General features: G+C 40.1%; 1 long non-coding RNA gene across 15 annotated transcripts; it reads right to left on the bottom strand.

The window, feature by feature from the left end:
• Positions 1-1,102: 1,102 nt before the first annotated feature.
• On the bottom strand, positions 1,103-16,222 carry LOC110493863 (uncharacterized). 15 transcript variants are annotated; one of them, XR_016487834.1, is made up of 7 exons: positions 15,773-15,872; positions 15,545-15,633; positions 13,394-14,196; positions 11,717-11,752; positions 11,535-11,618; positions 10,810-10,941; positions 10,254-10,704 (listed from the first exon to the last, which is right to left on the bottom strand). It is a non-coding gene; the product is annotated as an uncharacterized LOC110493863 (long non-coding RNA). The 15 variants fall into 15 exon arrangements; XR_016487831.1 differs by having other exon boundaries at positions 13,394-13,571; positions 15,773-15,871; XR_016487836.1 differs by having other exon boundaries at positions 13,471-13,571; positions 15,773-15,871.
• Positions 16,223-17,498: the final 1,276 nt, after the last annotated feature.

The raw sequence follows: 17,498 nt of genomic DNA, 5'->3' as shown, positions 1-17,498 counted from the left end.
CTTTTGATTGGATGGTCCACACATCAGTTCATGCTGTAAGAGCTCTGATAAATTGGAGGATGTCCTCGGGAGGTTGTCATAATTACTGTGTAAGTCTATGGAAGTGGGTGAGAACCATGAGCCTTTTAGATTTTGTATTGAAGTCAATCTATCCAGAGGAGGATGGAAGCTAGCTGTCCTCCAGTTACACCATGGTGCTACCCTACAGAGTGCTGTTGAGGCTACGGATCTATCATAATAATTGGTGGTGAATGTTCTCTGTCTTAACAATAGTCATAATGGTAGTCTTCTGTAGCTCAGCTGGAAAAGCATTGCACTTGCAATACCAGGAGTGGGTGTGGGTGGTGGGTTCAATTCTTGAGACCACCCATATGTAAAGAAAAGTATGCATGCACGACTAAGTTGCTTCGGATAAAAGTTTCTGCTAAATGGCACATATTATTTATACCCTAATAGTATATCATCCATTTAGGCAAATATTCTTTGTTTTTATGAAAACAAATATGGATTGCACTGACCATTTCAATACTCCAGACATGGGTCTTTTAGGAAATTTAGGAACACCGAAGGAGGATGCATCAATCCACTGTTTGGCAGTCAGTCCAGATAAAAAAAATACACAAGGGGATATAAGATGAGACTTCTCCTTTGACTTTTTCTTTGGAAAGCCTACATTCCCTGTCAAAATGCACTACCCCATAATTCTCGTCTTTCACAACAATTACTGGTACAGAAAAAGTATGTGTTACCAGAAGCGATTGGGGGGTTTTCAGAGTACAAATGATGATGATGATGATAATGATGATGATGTGGGGGACCTTTGTACTCCTCAGAAGTCATAAGCCATACAGAACCCAGAGCATTTCTCATAGAATTTTGAAGCCTTTCCTGAAACTTTTTGTGTGGCCTATTTTGTGCATGATCTTTAACACTGTGCAGGGAAATCTACTTCTGAAGAGAAGCTATTTCACAGAGGATGTGATGAAAAGCTGCCATGACATAAAAGTGTCTTTTTTTAGGTTGGCCATGTCTCAGATATTATTTTCTATTTACTTATTTTTATGAAATTTAATTCAAATATCAGACAATGTAGGACATAATATACAGTACACAATTACACACTTTTATTTTAAGCATCAGTAGGGGTACTAACTGACAATAACATGACAAGTATCAACAAACATCAAACCTGTAAAATAAAGTAATTTTTCTAATACATACCAAAACCCAAATCCACTGCTGGAGGCTTTATTCCCAAGGGTGCATGGCATTCTCTAACCAATTCCATAGGGACACACCACACCCTAGCCATGGCAATAAGCTGTCACGTATTCTGTTCCAATCACCTCTTCCCATCTCCACAAATGAGAACAAACAGACTATATTAATGGCAAGACTTGGTCCCTACATTGCATTCAGATAAACACAAAAACGAGCTGCCAAGACCTCATACATCAACAATCTAAATTCGGTAATGTATGATATACCCATAGTACAAGCTATGCCATACCAGCCCTGATAATTGTGAAAATTATTATACATTTGAGATACAGTACTATTCAACACATTGAAATCAGCTCTTCATGAAACAACTTCATTGGAGAAGACTTTGGAGTTTTTCACCAAGTTCATGTGATATATTGCTGCAATTATAGCTTCCTCTGTCCAAATGATAGAAAATGAAAACAATTAATCTCGGTACAGCAGTGGCTGAAGCGGCTTGATTAGTGATACTGGGGGAAATAACAAAAAATGCACCTCATCATTATTAAGATGGATAAGTATATCTGTTGCCATCAGGAAAGAATGTGTAGGCTATACTAAAGTTGCTGTATGTACATAACCACTGTGATCAGTGTATTTATTTAGTATGCTATCCATATTACTTATTAGTCCAACAACTGGATATGACCGTCTATTGCCCTTTCATTGGGTTTTAATTCAATGGCTAATATTTAGTGTGAAAAGTGCTTTTCACTGCATCAAAGTGTGATAAGAGCGCAGGAACATCTCGTTTTTCATTTGTAGAATTAAAATACATGAAAACCAAGACTCGTGGTGGTCATGGAATGTTGTCAGCCGGTGTTTGTCAAGCAAATAACTGCCAGTCTCACGGTAATTGATTGTTATTTAACATAAACATGTTTAGCATCTCCTGGCTTCCACGCATGGTCTACACCCACTGATGCAAGCCTTTGGAACATCAAAGTCTAATAAATCAATGTAATATAGCCTACACCATCACAATAAATACATTATTTATTTTAGACATGTCAAAACAAACATGATATGGAGAAAATGTAGTCTATTTCAAATGAACCGAATACTCTGAGTTGATGTTAGGCCCTGATATGGCTATAGGAGTTCCTTTAGCAGACAAGATTTGCTTAGAATTCCGTGGCATTAATTTTTATTATTTTATAGTAAAGAATAAAATGAAACAAATAGAAAGGATATTTTCTCCAAATGATTTCCAAGGAAGTGCGCACTATTGTGTTGAGGGGTTAACAAAAAACTCCTCCTATATGCTTAATTTAGTTATTTCAAATCAAATCAAATCAAATCAAATTTTATTTGTCACATACACATGGTTAGCAGATGTTAATGCGAGTGTAGCGAAATGCTTGTGCTTCTCGTTCCGACAATGCAGTAATAACAAGTAATCTAACTAACAATTCCAAAACTACTGTCTTGTACACAGTGTAAGGGGATAAAGAATATGTACATAAGGATATATGAATGAGTGATGGTACAGAGCAGCATAGGCAAGATACAGTAGATGGTATCGAGTACAGTATGTACAAATGAGATGAGTATGTAAACATAGTGGCATAGTTTAAAGTGGCTAGTGATACATGTATTACATAAGGATACAGTCGATGATATAGAGTACAGTATATACGTATGCATATGAGATGAATAATGTAGGGTAAGTAAAATTATATAAGGTAGCATTGTTTAAAGTGGCTAGTGATATATTTACATAATTTCCCATCAATTCCCATTATTAAAGTGGCTGGAGTTGAGTCAGTGTCAGTGTGTTGGCAGCAGCCACTCCGTGTTAGTGGTGGCTGTTTAACAGTCTGATGGCCTTGAGATAGAAGCTGTTTTTCAGTCTCTCGGTCCCAGCTTTGATGCACCTGTACTGACCTCGCCTTCTGGATGATAGCGGGGTGAACAGGCAGTGGCTCGGGTGGTTGATGTCCTTGATGATCTTTATGGCCTTCCTGTGACATCGGGTGGTGTAGGTGTCCTGGAGGGCAGGTAGTTTGCCCCCGGTGATGCGTTGTGCAGACCTCACTACCCTCTGGAGAGCCTTACGGTTGAGGGCGGTGCAGTTGCCATACCAGGCGGTGATACAGCCCGCCAGGATGCTCTCGATTGTGCATCTGTAGAAGTTTGTGAGTGCTTTTGGTGACAACCCACATTTCTTCAGCCTCCTGAGGTTGAAGAGGCGCTGCTGCGCCTGCAGCCTTGCGAGGGTTAACACGTTTAAATGTCTTACTCACCTCGGCTGCAGTGAAGGAGAGACTGCATGTTTTCATTGCAGGCCGTGTCAGTGGCACTGTATTGTCCTCAAAGCGGGCAAAAAAGTTATTTAGTCTGCCTGGGAGCAAGACATCCTGGTCCGTGACTGGGCTGGATTTCTTCCTGTAGTCCGTGATTGACTGTAGACCCTGCCACATGCCTCTTGTGTCTGAGCCGTTGAATTGAGATTCTACTTTGTCTCTGTACTGGCGCTTAGCTTGTTTGATAGCCTTGCGGAGGAAATAGTTGCACTGTTTGTATTCGGTCATGTTACCAGACACCTTGCCCTGATTAAAAGCAGTGGTTCAGGCTTTCAGTTTCACGCGAATGCTGCCATCAATCCACGGTTTCTGGTTAGGGAATGTTTTAATCGTTGCTATGGGAACGACATCTTCAACGCACGTTCTAATGAACTCGCACACCGAATCAGCGTATTCGTCAATGTTGTTATCTGACGCAATACGAAACATATCCCAGTCCACGTGATGGAAGCAGTCTTGGAGTGTGGAGTCAGATTGGTTGGACCAGCGTTGAACAGACCTCAGCGCCGGAGCCTCTTTTTTTAGTTTCTGTCTGTAGGCAGGGATCAACAAAATGGAGTCGTGGTCAGCTTTTCCGAAAGGAGGGTGGGGCAGGGCCATTCACAAGTGATAGGCTAATATTGTCACCCCATCAGACTATTCTTATTTCAATGTTGTCTTTACATATACTAAATAATATATGTGTGAAATTAGTTTTGATTTAGAATGGACCAATATTATGCACCTGTCTCGGAACAGGGGCATGGGAAAAAGAAAGTCAACTATGCACCTAAATAGCAAATGGAGGAGCTTTTCGCGTGGTTCATTTTCATGCCAGCCAGGTAGGCTATGCTCCTGTTGTAAGAGAACCAATGTGCTTAATATTAGGAAAGTTAATAAATAAATATAATAGGCCTAGCCTATAGAAAGCTGATGGGATCCTCTTTTTAATAGAGGCCATCAAAACTCTCTCACGCAATTGCATGTGGCATTACACATGCAATTGACCATCTAAAGGAGATGGTTCCAGACATTCACAAACAACATGTTTGGCCCAATAGGTACAATCCCTGGTGGGTCGGAACCATCGTTCTACCCACCTCCTTGTTATACTACAGGGCAGAAACCAGAGAGACATCTTCCTTACAGACCATGAGTGTTGATACCAATCCATCACATGACATACAGTATATGCGTTCTTATGTTATGCTTCTCACAGTATTTTAGTTTTACACAAAACATTACATTACAGGGAACAGTGCACAGCTAGTCCAAATCAAACCTTACATGATGCCTCTTGGGGCCTCTTGTATGCTTGATCATCTGGCATGTCTGAACCCAGCTCTGCTATTCATTGTTCTTCTATCAGGAATTTGTATCTGGAGAAGGATCATATTTCTTACAAATGCTCAAAAGTCAAAAGTAACCCACTGAGGCTGTGCCAGTGACTTGGCTTCAACTAGGAGGCAGACCAAAATATGAAATTGCACTGCAGAGAGTGAACAAGGTTTAGACTTTTTAGCCCTTTCTGTACTAGTTATAGCCTAATACTAACAATATGGTGAGCATCAAACCCTAGTGTTTCATATAGTTACAGACGACCAGTTGACCAGCTAGCTAGGCACTGGTAACTACAAACAAAAACTATTTACACCCTTCTAGCCAGTCAACAAGAGATTATATGCAGCTACAAAAATACACAACATACATAGTAGACCGATTTCATGTTTTGAAATGTGTTTTAGTTAACTACATGGACAGTATCATGTTCCCTAATATCCATTTACCATGATAGTTAGCAATTTACCTGCGTTAGCTTTCAAAGCATGCTATGACACAGATGGACTGTTGGTTACCCTAGCTAACAGAGACCCTATCCTCTTTACACAAACACTCAAAATAGGAAAAATTGTCTTTTTAAAAAACATATATTTTTTTTACCCCTTTTTCTCCCCAATTTCGTGGTATCCAATTGTTTAGTACCTACTATCTTGTCTCATCGCTACAACTTCAGTACAACTTCAGTACGGGCTCGGGAGTAGACGAAGGTTGAAAGTCATGCATCCTCTGATACACAACCCAACCAAGCCTCTTAACACAGCTCTTAACACACTGCTTCTTAACACAGCGCCCGGCCCGCCACAGGAGTCACTGAGACAAGGATATCCCTACTGGCCAAACCCTCCCTAACCCGGACAACGCTAGACCAATTGTGCGTCGCCCCACGGACCTCCCGGTCGCAGCCGGTTACGACAGAGCCTGGGCACGAACCCAGGGTCTCTGGTGGCACAGCTGGCGCCCTTAACCACTGCGCCACCCGGGAGGCCCCCAAAATAGGATTGTCACTGAATCAAACATCAACATTGTTTTTAATGCTAAAGAGTAGTCAAGTTTCAAGTTTTATTAGTCGTATGTATGGGATATGCACGACTGTTCAAAAGTTCGGGGTCACTTAGAAATGTCCTTGTTTTTTTAAAGAAAAGCAAACATCATTTATATTAAAATAACATCAAATTGGTCCGAAATATAGTGTAGACATTGTAATGTTGTAAATGACTATTGTAGCTGGAAACAGCTGATTTCTAATGGAATATCTACCCATTAGGCCCATTATCAGCAACCATCACTCCTGTGTTCCAATGGCATATTGTGTTAGCTAATCCAAGTTTATCATTTTAAAAGGCGAATTGATCATTAGAAAACCCTTTTGCAATTATGTTAGCACAGCTGAAAACTGTGCTAAAGCTGATTAAAGAAGCAATAAAACTTGCCTTCTATAGACTAGTTGAGTATCTGGAGCATCAGAATTTGTGGGTTCAATTACAGGTTCAAAATGACTAGAAACAAAGAACTTTCTTCAACTTGTTAGTCTATTCTTGTTCTGAGAAATTAACTATTCCAAGTGAGAAATTGACAAGAAACTGAAGATCTCGTACATCGCTGAGTTGGACCGCAGAGTGAGTTGGACCGCAGAGTGAAAGAAAAGCAGCCATCAAGTGCTCAGTATATGTGGGAACTTCTTCAAGACTGTTGGAAAAGCATTCCAGGTGAAGCTGGTTGAGAGAATGCCAAGAATGTGCAAACATCTTGGCATCAAGGCAAAGGGTGACTACTTTGAAGAATCTCAAAAATATTTTGATTTGTTTAACACTAGTTAAGTTTCAACATGATTACATATGTCTTATTTCATAGTTTTGATGTCTTCACTATTATTTTACAATGTAGAACATTTAAAAAAGAAAGAAAAACCCTAGAATGAGTAGGTGTGTCTAAACTTTGACTAGTACTGTACTTCTCGTGTCTGATCCGTTAAATTGTGACTCCACTATGTCTCTATACTGATGTTTTGCCTGTTTGATTGCCTTACGGAGGGAGTAACTACACTGTTTTTATTCGGCCAAATTCCCAGTCACCTTGCCATGGTTAAGTGCGATGGTTCGCACTTTCAGTTTACGCAAATGCTGCCATCTATCCAAGGTTACTTTTTAGGGTAGGTTTTAATAGTCACAGTGGGTACAACATCTCCTATACACTTCCTGATAAACTCAGTCACCGTATCAGTGTATTTGTCAGTTATTCTCGGAGGCTACCCGGAACATATCTCAGGCCGTGTGATCAAAACAATCTTGAAGCATGGGTTCCGATTGGTCAACAGTGTGTTTATGTTATATACTGTACATTTGTTTCATTGACCATATTACATTATCATTGTAATTGCGCACGCATTGCTTTCAGACATCCACCTACCCCAATGCTCTGTTGCTGATGACTGGGATGAAAGCAGGAGCAGATTTCAGGAGCATGACAAGTCACCCTCTATTTGACATGACTGATATATGGGCATGTACGTGATAGGCCTAACTGACTTATATGATTCTGATGGTTACAATGCTTATTGATACTGTCATATACCGTAATTTCTTAGTCCAAGTTAGGTGACACAGGATGGTCATAATACTTCTTGACAGTGTTATAAAGTGTATTACTCTTAGTCCAAGTAAGGTGACAGGATGGTCATAATGTTTCATGGCAGTGTCAGCTGGGACTGCCCAGGGGAAGGTCCTGATTGACATGTGTACTATGGTGCTTTGAGTTGGTTGGGACCTCTCCAGAGCACTGACAAATAAACAATGATTCCTTTAAGATTGACTTGTGTCCCTGCACAATAATATCCATGACAAAAGTACGACTGGAGTTTATATATTTTGGAGAATATCTTATATAATGGGTTAAAATAATGTATAGAAACCCTAGGTGTAAAATAGTAAATAATGGCTACTTCTCAGAAAGTTTTAAACTGTCAAGAGGAGTAAAACAAGGTTGTCCACTATCGGCATATCTATTTATTATGGCCATAGAAATGTTAGCTATTAAAATCTGATCCAACAATAAAATCAAGGGATTAGAAATACAGGGCTTAAAAACAAAGGTGACATTGTATGCTGATGATTCATGTTTTCTTTTAAATCCACAACTTGGGTCCCTTCACAGCCTCATAGAGGATCTAGTACATTTTTATACCCTCTCTGGATTACAACCAAATTATTACAAGTGTACTACATTACATATTGGATCACAAAGAAATGGTATGATGGGGATGTTTATATACTCGGTATACAGTGGTTTGTCCTTTAAAAGTTGCAACGTACTGCAGCACAGCTTGTGTGGTGCCGCAGAATTCTATGGCACGTTATTTAAGTGCCAACCACTGGTACCATTAATGTTAGTGCTAGTTTGACCACCAGAGGGCATCTTTGAGAAGCATTTGATAGCCTTCAATAGTGGCTGTACTAGAGAATTTAAAACTTTTTTTGCAAGAACATAGTATATGGGACTGATTTTAAGAAATGTTGCTAAATTAATTTGATTAATATTATGGTGTTTCTATTTCAAGAAAAACATGGTGCTGTATAACATGGCAGTCGGGAGTAGGCTACTGTGCTGGGCTATTTAGCTAAAGAATTCCAGTGTCGTGCGGGCACGCGGGTGACCGGGGTTGAATTCCCCAATGGGGAGGAAGGAGTAGGCTGTCCTTGTAAATAAGAATGTGTTCTTAAAACCTCTACTGACTCTCCATCCCGCATGCAGGAGTGTAATCATCGCCTGAAACTAATTAACATAACGCAACGGACATAAATATTCCTATTCATGAAAATCACAAATTAAATATATTGAGACACAGCTTAGCCTTTTGTTAATCACCCTGTCATCTCAGATTTTCAAAATATTCTTTACAACCAAAGCTTGACAAAGCATTTGTGTAAGTTTATCGATAGCCTAGCATAGCATTATGCCTTGCTAGCAGCAGGCAACCTTGCCACGAAAATCAGAAAAGCAATCAAATTAAATCGTTTACCTTTGATGAACTTCGGATGTTTTCACTCACGAGACTCCCAGGTAGATAGCCAAAGTTCATTTTTTCCCAAAATATTATTTTTGTAGGCGAAATAGCTGCATTTGTTCTTCACGTTTGGCTGAGAAATCGCCCGGAAATTGCAGTCACGAAAACGGCGAAAAATATTCCAAATTAGCTCCATAATATTGACAGAACCATGGCAAACGTTGTTTATAATCAATCCACAAAGTGTTTTTCAAATATCTATTCGATAATATATCCGTCGGGACAATTCGTTTTTCAGTAGGACCGATTGAAGTAATGGCTACCTCTGTATTTTACGCGAGAGTCACCCTGGGAGCCATCAGGTGACCACTTACGCAATGTAGCCGCCTACAGCTATTCTTCAACATAAATGCGTAAAACTACGTCACAATGCTGTAGACACCTTGGGGAATACGTAGAAAGTGTAAGCTGGTATATAGCACATTCACTGCTCAATAGGGACTCATTGGAACGCAGCGCTTTCAAACTATGGAGCACTTCCGGATTGGATTTTTCTCAGGCTTTTGCCTGCAACATCAGTTCTGTTATACTCACAGACAATATCTTTACAGTTTTGGAAACGTTAGAGTGTTTTCTATCCAAATCTGTCAATTATATGCATATTCTAGCATCTTGTCCTGAAAAAATATAATGTTTAAAACGGGAACATTTTTTTTCCAAAAATGAAAATACTGCCCCTAGAGTCGCAACAGGTTAACTGATTCCATAGTTGTGATGTATTCACTATTCTACAATGTAGAAAATAGTAAAAATAAAGTAAAACCCTGGAATGAGTAGGCGTGTCCAAACTTTTTGCTTAATTCATTTGATTAATATTATGGTGTTTCTACTCTGAGAAAAATGAAAAATCCTCTGAGTTTCTGTTAGGATGGAAAATTTGGCGCTGTACAACGTGACGGTAGGCTACAGTGCTGGGCTATTTAGCTAAATAATGCCAGTTTCGTGCGCTGCGGCCAGTCGTGTAAAGCAGTAACAGACATTTTGGTGACCTTATTTGACCTTTTCTGCTGTTTCTGAGACACAGGCAATCCCTCCTTTGGGGCACTACTTGATTGAGTAAATAAAACACTAAACAATCACAATACAGTAACTATTGGTCACTCTATTATTATTTTTATATGTATTCATTATAGAATTGTGTCAGTTATTAATGATGAACCTTTCAACTCTACTCTTCCTCCCCATCTCTCTTATTTTTCAGCTTCAGGTGACAAAACCTGCACAGTCCAAGGGTTCCAGTCTGCAGACTTCCTTCTGGTCACACATTGCATTAGGAGAAATATCCAATAAACCAAAGACATTACTTTAACTGTGAATGTACTTTATTACAGATCTTTTCCTAAAATAAAGTGGAGCATACATACATTAAACAAGTTATTGCAATTTATTTACATTGGGTGTAGTGTGTGTGAGAGGGAGGCAGGCATGTTTTTCAACAGAATTTCCTAAAACTGTACACAGTCTTTTATAATATTATCAATCCCACTTTGATTTGATAGATATTTAGAGTAATTATGCAGACATTGATAATGGATATATAGGAGTAGATATCTCCAATCCTAAAATAAAATGGAGCAAACATTAAACAAGCAAGCAATTACAACTTATTTACATTGTGGATAAACTGTGTGAGAGTGTGTGCGCATGTTTTATTTTTCCTTGTCAGCCACCCAACTCTGCTTTGTCAGTCTTGAACGGCCCAGTGTATGCACTTCTGGGTGAGGTTGTCAGGCAGTGGTGGAGTGCATGGCAGATCTGAAAGAGAGATGCACAAAGTGACAGTAAGTACACAGCTCAACAACATGTCTGTGTGTACATCTGTTGGTGTGGGTGAGCATATGCAATATAATTCTGAATTACCTGTGTCCATCTGGGAATCCTCAAAAGTTTCTCCCTTCACGGCCAGTGGAGTAGAAACTGGTGCAGCCGGTAAATTAAATACTACAGCAGTGGACTGCTGTGACTGCAGCTGAACTGCTGGGCATGGCAGATCTAAAAGACAGAGGCACAATTGTCTTAACTGACAATAATCATACAACTAAATAGACAATGACTGTAAAGGCCTAGATTCAATCAGCACAAGCATTAACCGGCGATAGCCGACACCCGCATAGCTGATGTTTTTGGTGGTGTCTGAGGTGTAACTGTGTTGGATCTGTCAAATCGGTAAGCAGCAGTTCTGGATCATTGTCACAAAACTACACCCGTCCTACTCGCATAACAAGTTCAGAACGAGAGTGTAGGTTATAGAAATAATGACGCTCAAATTCAAAATCCTTAAACTAAATAATGAGGACTTCTATCAGCCTAATTGAGGTGTAGATTACATCTCAAATTCCAGTGTTCTAACTTGTAAACAGGGCTGCATGAGATTTCTGTTAAAACGACTCAGTTTCTACCAATGGCAATGTCCGCTTTAGGTAGAATGCCAGGAGCCACTTGTGAATTTGACAGCTCTAACACAGTTCCACCTCAGACACCGCCAAAACAACCGCTATGTGGATGTTGGCTAAAGCAGATGTGATTGAATAGAGCCCCAAGTGAGGGAGAGTGTGCATGTGTGTGTACATGCATGTGATAATTACCTGTGTCACCTGTCGTGGCCGGTGTATCAGATGCAGACGACTGCAGCTGTGAAGACTGTGGTTGAGCTAATAGGGGTGTCGGATCTAAAAGAAAGAGGAACAATGTTCTTAAGTTAAAATAATTATACAACAAAACAGAGTGAATGATTGAGTGAGTGTGTATACGTGTGTTTGATAAATACCTGGACCACATCACACCGCCGAGCAGGTTGGCAGATCTGAAAAATAGGCACAATTTTAATGACAAAGCCTGACTACACACTAACCTAAACAGAACAAACTATGGGAGGCGCACAGTCGTACATAGAGCCATGACTACATGGAACTCTATTCCACATCAAGTAACTTGTGCAAGCAGTAAAATTAAATTTCAAAAACAGATAAAAAATACACCTTACGGAACAGCGGGGACTGTGAAGAGACATGCATACAAACGATGACATACACACTGTATACACACGTACACAAGGATTTTGTGCTGTAGATATGTTGTAGTAGAGTTGTGGCCTGAGGGCATATGTTGTGAATGTATTTTAATGTTTTTAAAATTGTATGACTGCCTTAAATTTTGCTGGACCCAAAGAAGAGTAACTGCTGTCTTGGCAGCAGCTAATGGGGATCCATAATAAATACAATACAACAAATGAAGTAAGTTTGTGTGTGTGTGTGTGTGTGTGTATCTGGCAACACACGCAGCAGACTTAATTTTCCCAACTGCTCGTTGTACTTGCCATTGCCATCTGATGTGTGTGTGTGTGTGTGTTCTGTGTTATTTTGACATAGAAGTGTCAAGTTGAAAACATCCTTGTAGTAGGCCATTCAGTGATTAGCTTGTGAAAAATTACTATCAACAGTGTACAGTAAAAAGGATATCAAATATTCAGATCTGGATTGACAACTAGGCTAAATCATGTGAAGTTACAAACCTCTAGGGCTTAGTCTACACTCAAGTTAAATAAAGGATGCAGAACATGAGCTCTAGGACCATGCCTCGGGACTATCTGGCCTGACAACTCCTGGCTGTCCCCGTCTCGAGTCCACCTAGTCGTTCTGCTGTCTCTGCTGTTTCTGTCTGCAGCTATGGAACCCTGACCTGCTCAAGGCTCACCGGAGGTACTAACTTGTCCCAGACCCACTGTTTGATCCTGTCTTTCTCTGTCTCAACCTCTAAATGCTCAGACATGAAAAGCCAACTGGCATTTACTCCTGAGGTGCTGAACTATTGCACCCTCAATAACCCTCAATTATTTGACACTGCTGGTCATCTATGAACGTTTAAACGTCTTGAAGAATAATCTGGCTAAATGGCTGTACTCTTATATAATCTCCACCAGCACAGCCAGAATAGGACTGGCCACCCATCAGAGCCTGGTTCCTCTAGGTTTCTTCCTAGGTTCCTGCCTTTCTTGTCACACCCTGATCTGTTTCACCTGTCCTTGTGATTGTCTTCACCCCCTCCAGGTGTCGCTTATATTCCCTGGTGTGTTTGTCCCTGTGTTTCCTGTCTCTCTGTGCCAGTTCGTCTTGTATGTCTTTCAAGTCAACCAGTGTGTTTTCCCGTACTCCTGCTTCTATTCCCTTATTTCTTGCCCTCCTGGTTTTGATCCTTGCCCGTTTTCTGGACTCCGTACCCGCCTACCTGACCATTCTGCCTGCCACTCTGTACCTCCTGGACTCTGGACTGGTTTTGACCTTTTGCCTGTCCACGGCCACTCTTGCCTACCCCTTTTGGATTGATCAATAAATATCAAAGACTCAAACCATCTACCTCCGGTGTCTGCATATGGGTCTCGCCTTGCGCCCTTATATTTCTAGGGAGTTTTTCCTAGCCACTGTGCTTCTAAGTCTGCAATGCTTACTCTTTGGGGTTTTAGGCTGGGTATCTGTATAAGCACTTTGTGACAACTGCTGATGTAAAAGGGGCTTTATAAAATACATATGATAGGTTGCTTGTATATGCTTCTTTTCATGTCAGTAACTCTTTTTCCTGGTCTTTCCAGTTGGCGACAGGGGGCTTCAAGTTTGGGAATGGAGGGCCTAGAGAATTGGAATATTAACAATAATTAGCATCCACATTTATGAATGAAATTCAATATGGGTTAGCTGTGTATCTCATCTGATTGAGAATTACTGGTGATATGCCGTATGTCTATTTCTTTTGAAAATCTGCCACAAAACCACAATTTGCTAAATTGTAATTACCTCGCTACTATTGGCCTATTTATTGCCTTACCTCCTTACTCCATTTGAACACACTGTATATAGATTTTTCTATTATTATTGACTGTACAGTTGTGGCCAAAAGTTCAGAGAATGACACAAATATACATTTTCACGTTTTCAAGTCTGCTGCCTCAGTTTGTACGATGGCAATTTGCATAAACTCCAGAATGTTATGAAGAGTGATCAGATGAATTGCAAAGTCCCCTTTTGCCATGCAAATGAACTGAATCCCCCCAAAACATTTCCACTGCATTTCAGCCCTGCCACAAAAGGACCAGCTGACATCATGTCAGTGGTTCTCTCGTAAACACAGGTGTGAGTATTGACGAGGACAAAGCTGGAGATCACTCTGTCATGCTGATTGAGTTCGAATAACAGACTGGAAGCTTCAAAAGGAGGGTGGTGCTTGGAATCATTGTTCTTCCTCTGTCATGGTTACCTGCAAGGAAACAAATCATGTTTACCTGCAAGGAAACACGTGCCATCATCATTGCTTTGCACAAAAAGGGCTTCACAGGCAAGGATATTGCTGCCAGTAAGATTGCACCTAAATCAACCATTTATCGGATAATCAAGAACTTCAAGGAGAGCGATTCAATTGTTGTGAAGAAGGCTTCAGGGCGCCTCAAGAAAATCCAGCAAGTGCCAGGACCGTCTCCTAAAGTTGATTCAGCTGTGGGATCAGGGCACCACCAGTACAGAGCCTGCTCAGGAATGGCAGCAGGCAGGTGTGAGTGCATCTGCACGCACAGTGAGGCGAAGACTTTTGGAGGATGGCCTGGTGTCAAGAAGGGCAGCGAAGAAGCCACGTCTCTCCAGGAAAAACATCAGGGACAGACTGATATTCTGCAAAAGGTACAGGCATTGGACTACTGAGAACTGGGGTAAAGTCATTTTCTCTGATGAATCCCCTTATAACTAAGTGGCTCGAGGAACAAAACATTGATATTTTGGGTCCATGGCCATGAAACTCCCCAGACCTTAATCCCATTGCGAACTTGTAATCAATCCCCAAGAGGCGGGTGGACGAGCAAAACCCCACAAATTCTTCAAGCATTGATTATGCAAGAATGGGCTGCCATCAATGTGGCCCAGAAGTTAATTGACAGCATGCCAGGGCAGATTGCAGAGGTCTTGAAAAAGAAGGGTCAACACAGCAAATATTGACTCTTTGCATCAACTTCAAGTAATTGTCAATACAAGCCTTTGACACTTATGAAATGCTTGTAATTATACTTCAGTATTCCATAGTAACATCTGACAAAAATATCCAAAGACACTGAAGCAGCAAACTTTGTGAACATTAATATTTGTGTCATTCTCAAAACTTTTGGCCACGACTGTACTTTTGTTTATTCCACGTGTTGTTTTAAATGAGAACTAATTCTCAACTGGCCTACCTGGTGAAATAAATAAAATGTAAATTATATCTAGTGAGAGTGCACACAACCATTAGCTTAATTTACCAAGTCAACAATGACATTTTGTCAAGGGACCCAACGAATACCAACGGCGCTACCCTACTGCACCCCATATCAACCAACATGCCAACTAGTAGTGACAAGGCTATATTGTTGTCATTCCGTAATACTGTAACGTTGCTTTAGCCTACTGTACATCAAATTATTATCCACCTAGCTAGCTAGTGATAGCTTAGCTAGCTCCAAAGAAACAACCAGTGAATGACAACAGGCTTTTAAACAAAATATCTACCTATCTAGCTTGTATGATTGCATGTAAAACAACTCTACAGATGATTACAAAGTTTGAAAGCAAAGTTGACTTACCAGTATGCTGCTCTATCGGGAACTAGAGTGAGGCATCCAGATATGAGGTTAGCTGGCTAGCATCACCAGCATGTTAGATATGAAAGTATCTATCCAGCAACAATGTCGAGGTCAAAAACGAAAGAAACTGTTAAGCCATGCTGACTTCTTAATATAAGTCAAATCGGACTGAAATAATTCACAGGCTGAACGTACATTTCTATGACTAACTACCTAACTTTAGCTTACCAGCTCAGTGACCAGTGATGAACCTATTCCTGTTTACAGAGTGTGAGTCCCTCCCCCTCCCATGTCCTGCATGGAGAAGCGCCACTGAGTCAACATGTGGCTAGAATTATATTACATCTGGGTTGGTTTACAAACTCCATTGACAATGCATTGGAAACTGTTTCGGTCCGTTGAGCAAAAGAACCGGGGTTCAATTCCCCACGGCGAGGAAGGAGTAGGCTGTCCTTGTAACGTAATCATTTGTTCTTAACTGACTTGCCTAGTTACATAAAGGTTACAAAAAGAGCATAACATTTCTACACTATAATTTTATATGAGGTTATTTCTTCTTATTTTTTAAATGAAAGTGAGCGATTGTAATCGGAATAAAGGCCAAAATAATATTTTTTAAAGGCCACAAATGTATTTCTGTTTTTAGAGGGAGAGAAACGCTGGAACACTGGTGCGGCGTCCTATAGGACTCCCATTCACGGTCGGATGTGATACATAATAATAATACTTAACATAGAACCTAATTTAGAAAAACATTTAACAATAGAATTCTCCCCCTACCCTCCATCTAGGCAAGTCTATTGTCCAGCTACCTGCTAGAACAGCGGGAACATTTCCCTAGTCAGCGCCATTTATAGTGCAATGCCCCTTAAAGTGTTGCTCTGTGCTACCCAGTGTGCTACCCAGTATATATTGTCCTGCTAATAACAGGGTAAATAATATATCTGTGAGAATGTCCAAGGGGCTTTTATATCATTCTAAATTAATGATAATAATAATTGGAGATAATTTCGTTTTCAAATAACATAAAATTTAGTGAGAACATGGGGTGAGACATTGTTACTAATTTCTAAATAACAATTTATTTCTGTTTTTAAAGGGAGAGAAACCAAAAACCTACAGTCATCTCATGGGTCTCCCAGTAAAGGCCAGCACAAGTATTGAACCAGAATCTAGTAGCAACACAGATTGTACAGTGTCTCAGTGTCTTAGAATGTTGTGCCACTCAGGGACTGTACGATGTGACAGGCCGGGAGTGGGCTACAGATCTACAGTAAGAGCAAAATAACAAAATAAAATAATAACCTTAGTGTAACAACAGTTTTAGTAAGTAATACTGAAGTCGTGCACAATTATCAGTTTCTATTTAGGTTTATGTCGCCCATTCTTTGTCAGTTAGAGACACAGTAGAGCCCAAAAGCATAACCAGTGTTCTAACTTCCCCTTGCGCTGGTCTGGAGCAATGAAGTGGTGACGCAGGGTAACGTAATAAACCACAAATGACCTCTAAGCGCTGTAGCATAATCGCAAAACTTTTACATATTTTTACACTGTACATAATATCCCGAAATGATCTCACTCCAATAAATTTGAATAGAAAGTTAGCAAAAAGAGATAAGATCTTGCTAACTTGGAAAGGCAAATACCTTTCTTATTGTGGAAAAATCACCCCGATTAACTCTTCAGTCATAGCCCAGTTTATCTATTTACTTATGGTCTTGCCTACACCTAGCAAACAGTTTTTTAAATTATTTGAGAAAAAAATATTACACTTTATTTGGAACGGCAAGCCAGACAAAATTAAACAGGCCTATTTATATAATTAATATGAATTCGGAGGGCAGAAATCATTAAATATTAAAGCCTTGAACCTCTCACTAAAGGCTTCAGTCATACAAAAGTTATACTTAAATCATAACTGGTAATCTAGCAAATTAGTAAGAATGTCTCACCC

Source organism: Oncorhynchus mykiss, chromosome 17 (genome assembly GCF_057628025.1).
Source record: "Oncorhynchus mykiss isolate SJ-2025 chromosome 17, ASM5762802v1, whole genome shotgun sequence".
NCBI classification, from domain to species: Eukaryota; Metazoa; Chordata; class Actinopteri; order Salmoniformes; family Salmonidae; genus Oncorhynchus; species Oncorhynchus mykiss.
The sequence above is the reverse complement of the archived record's forward strand: the minus strand, read 5'-3'. Positions and strand labels throughout refer to the sequence as shown.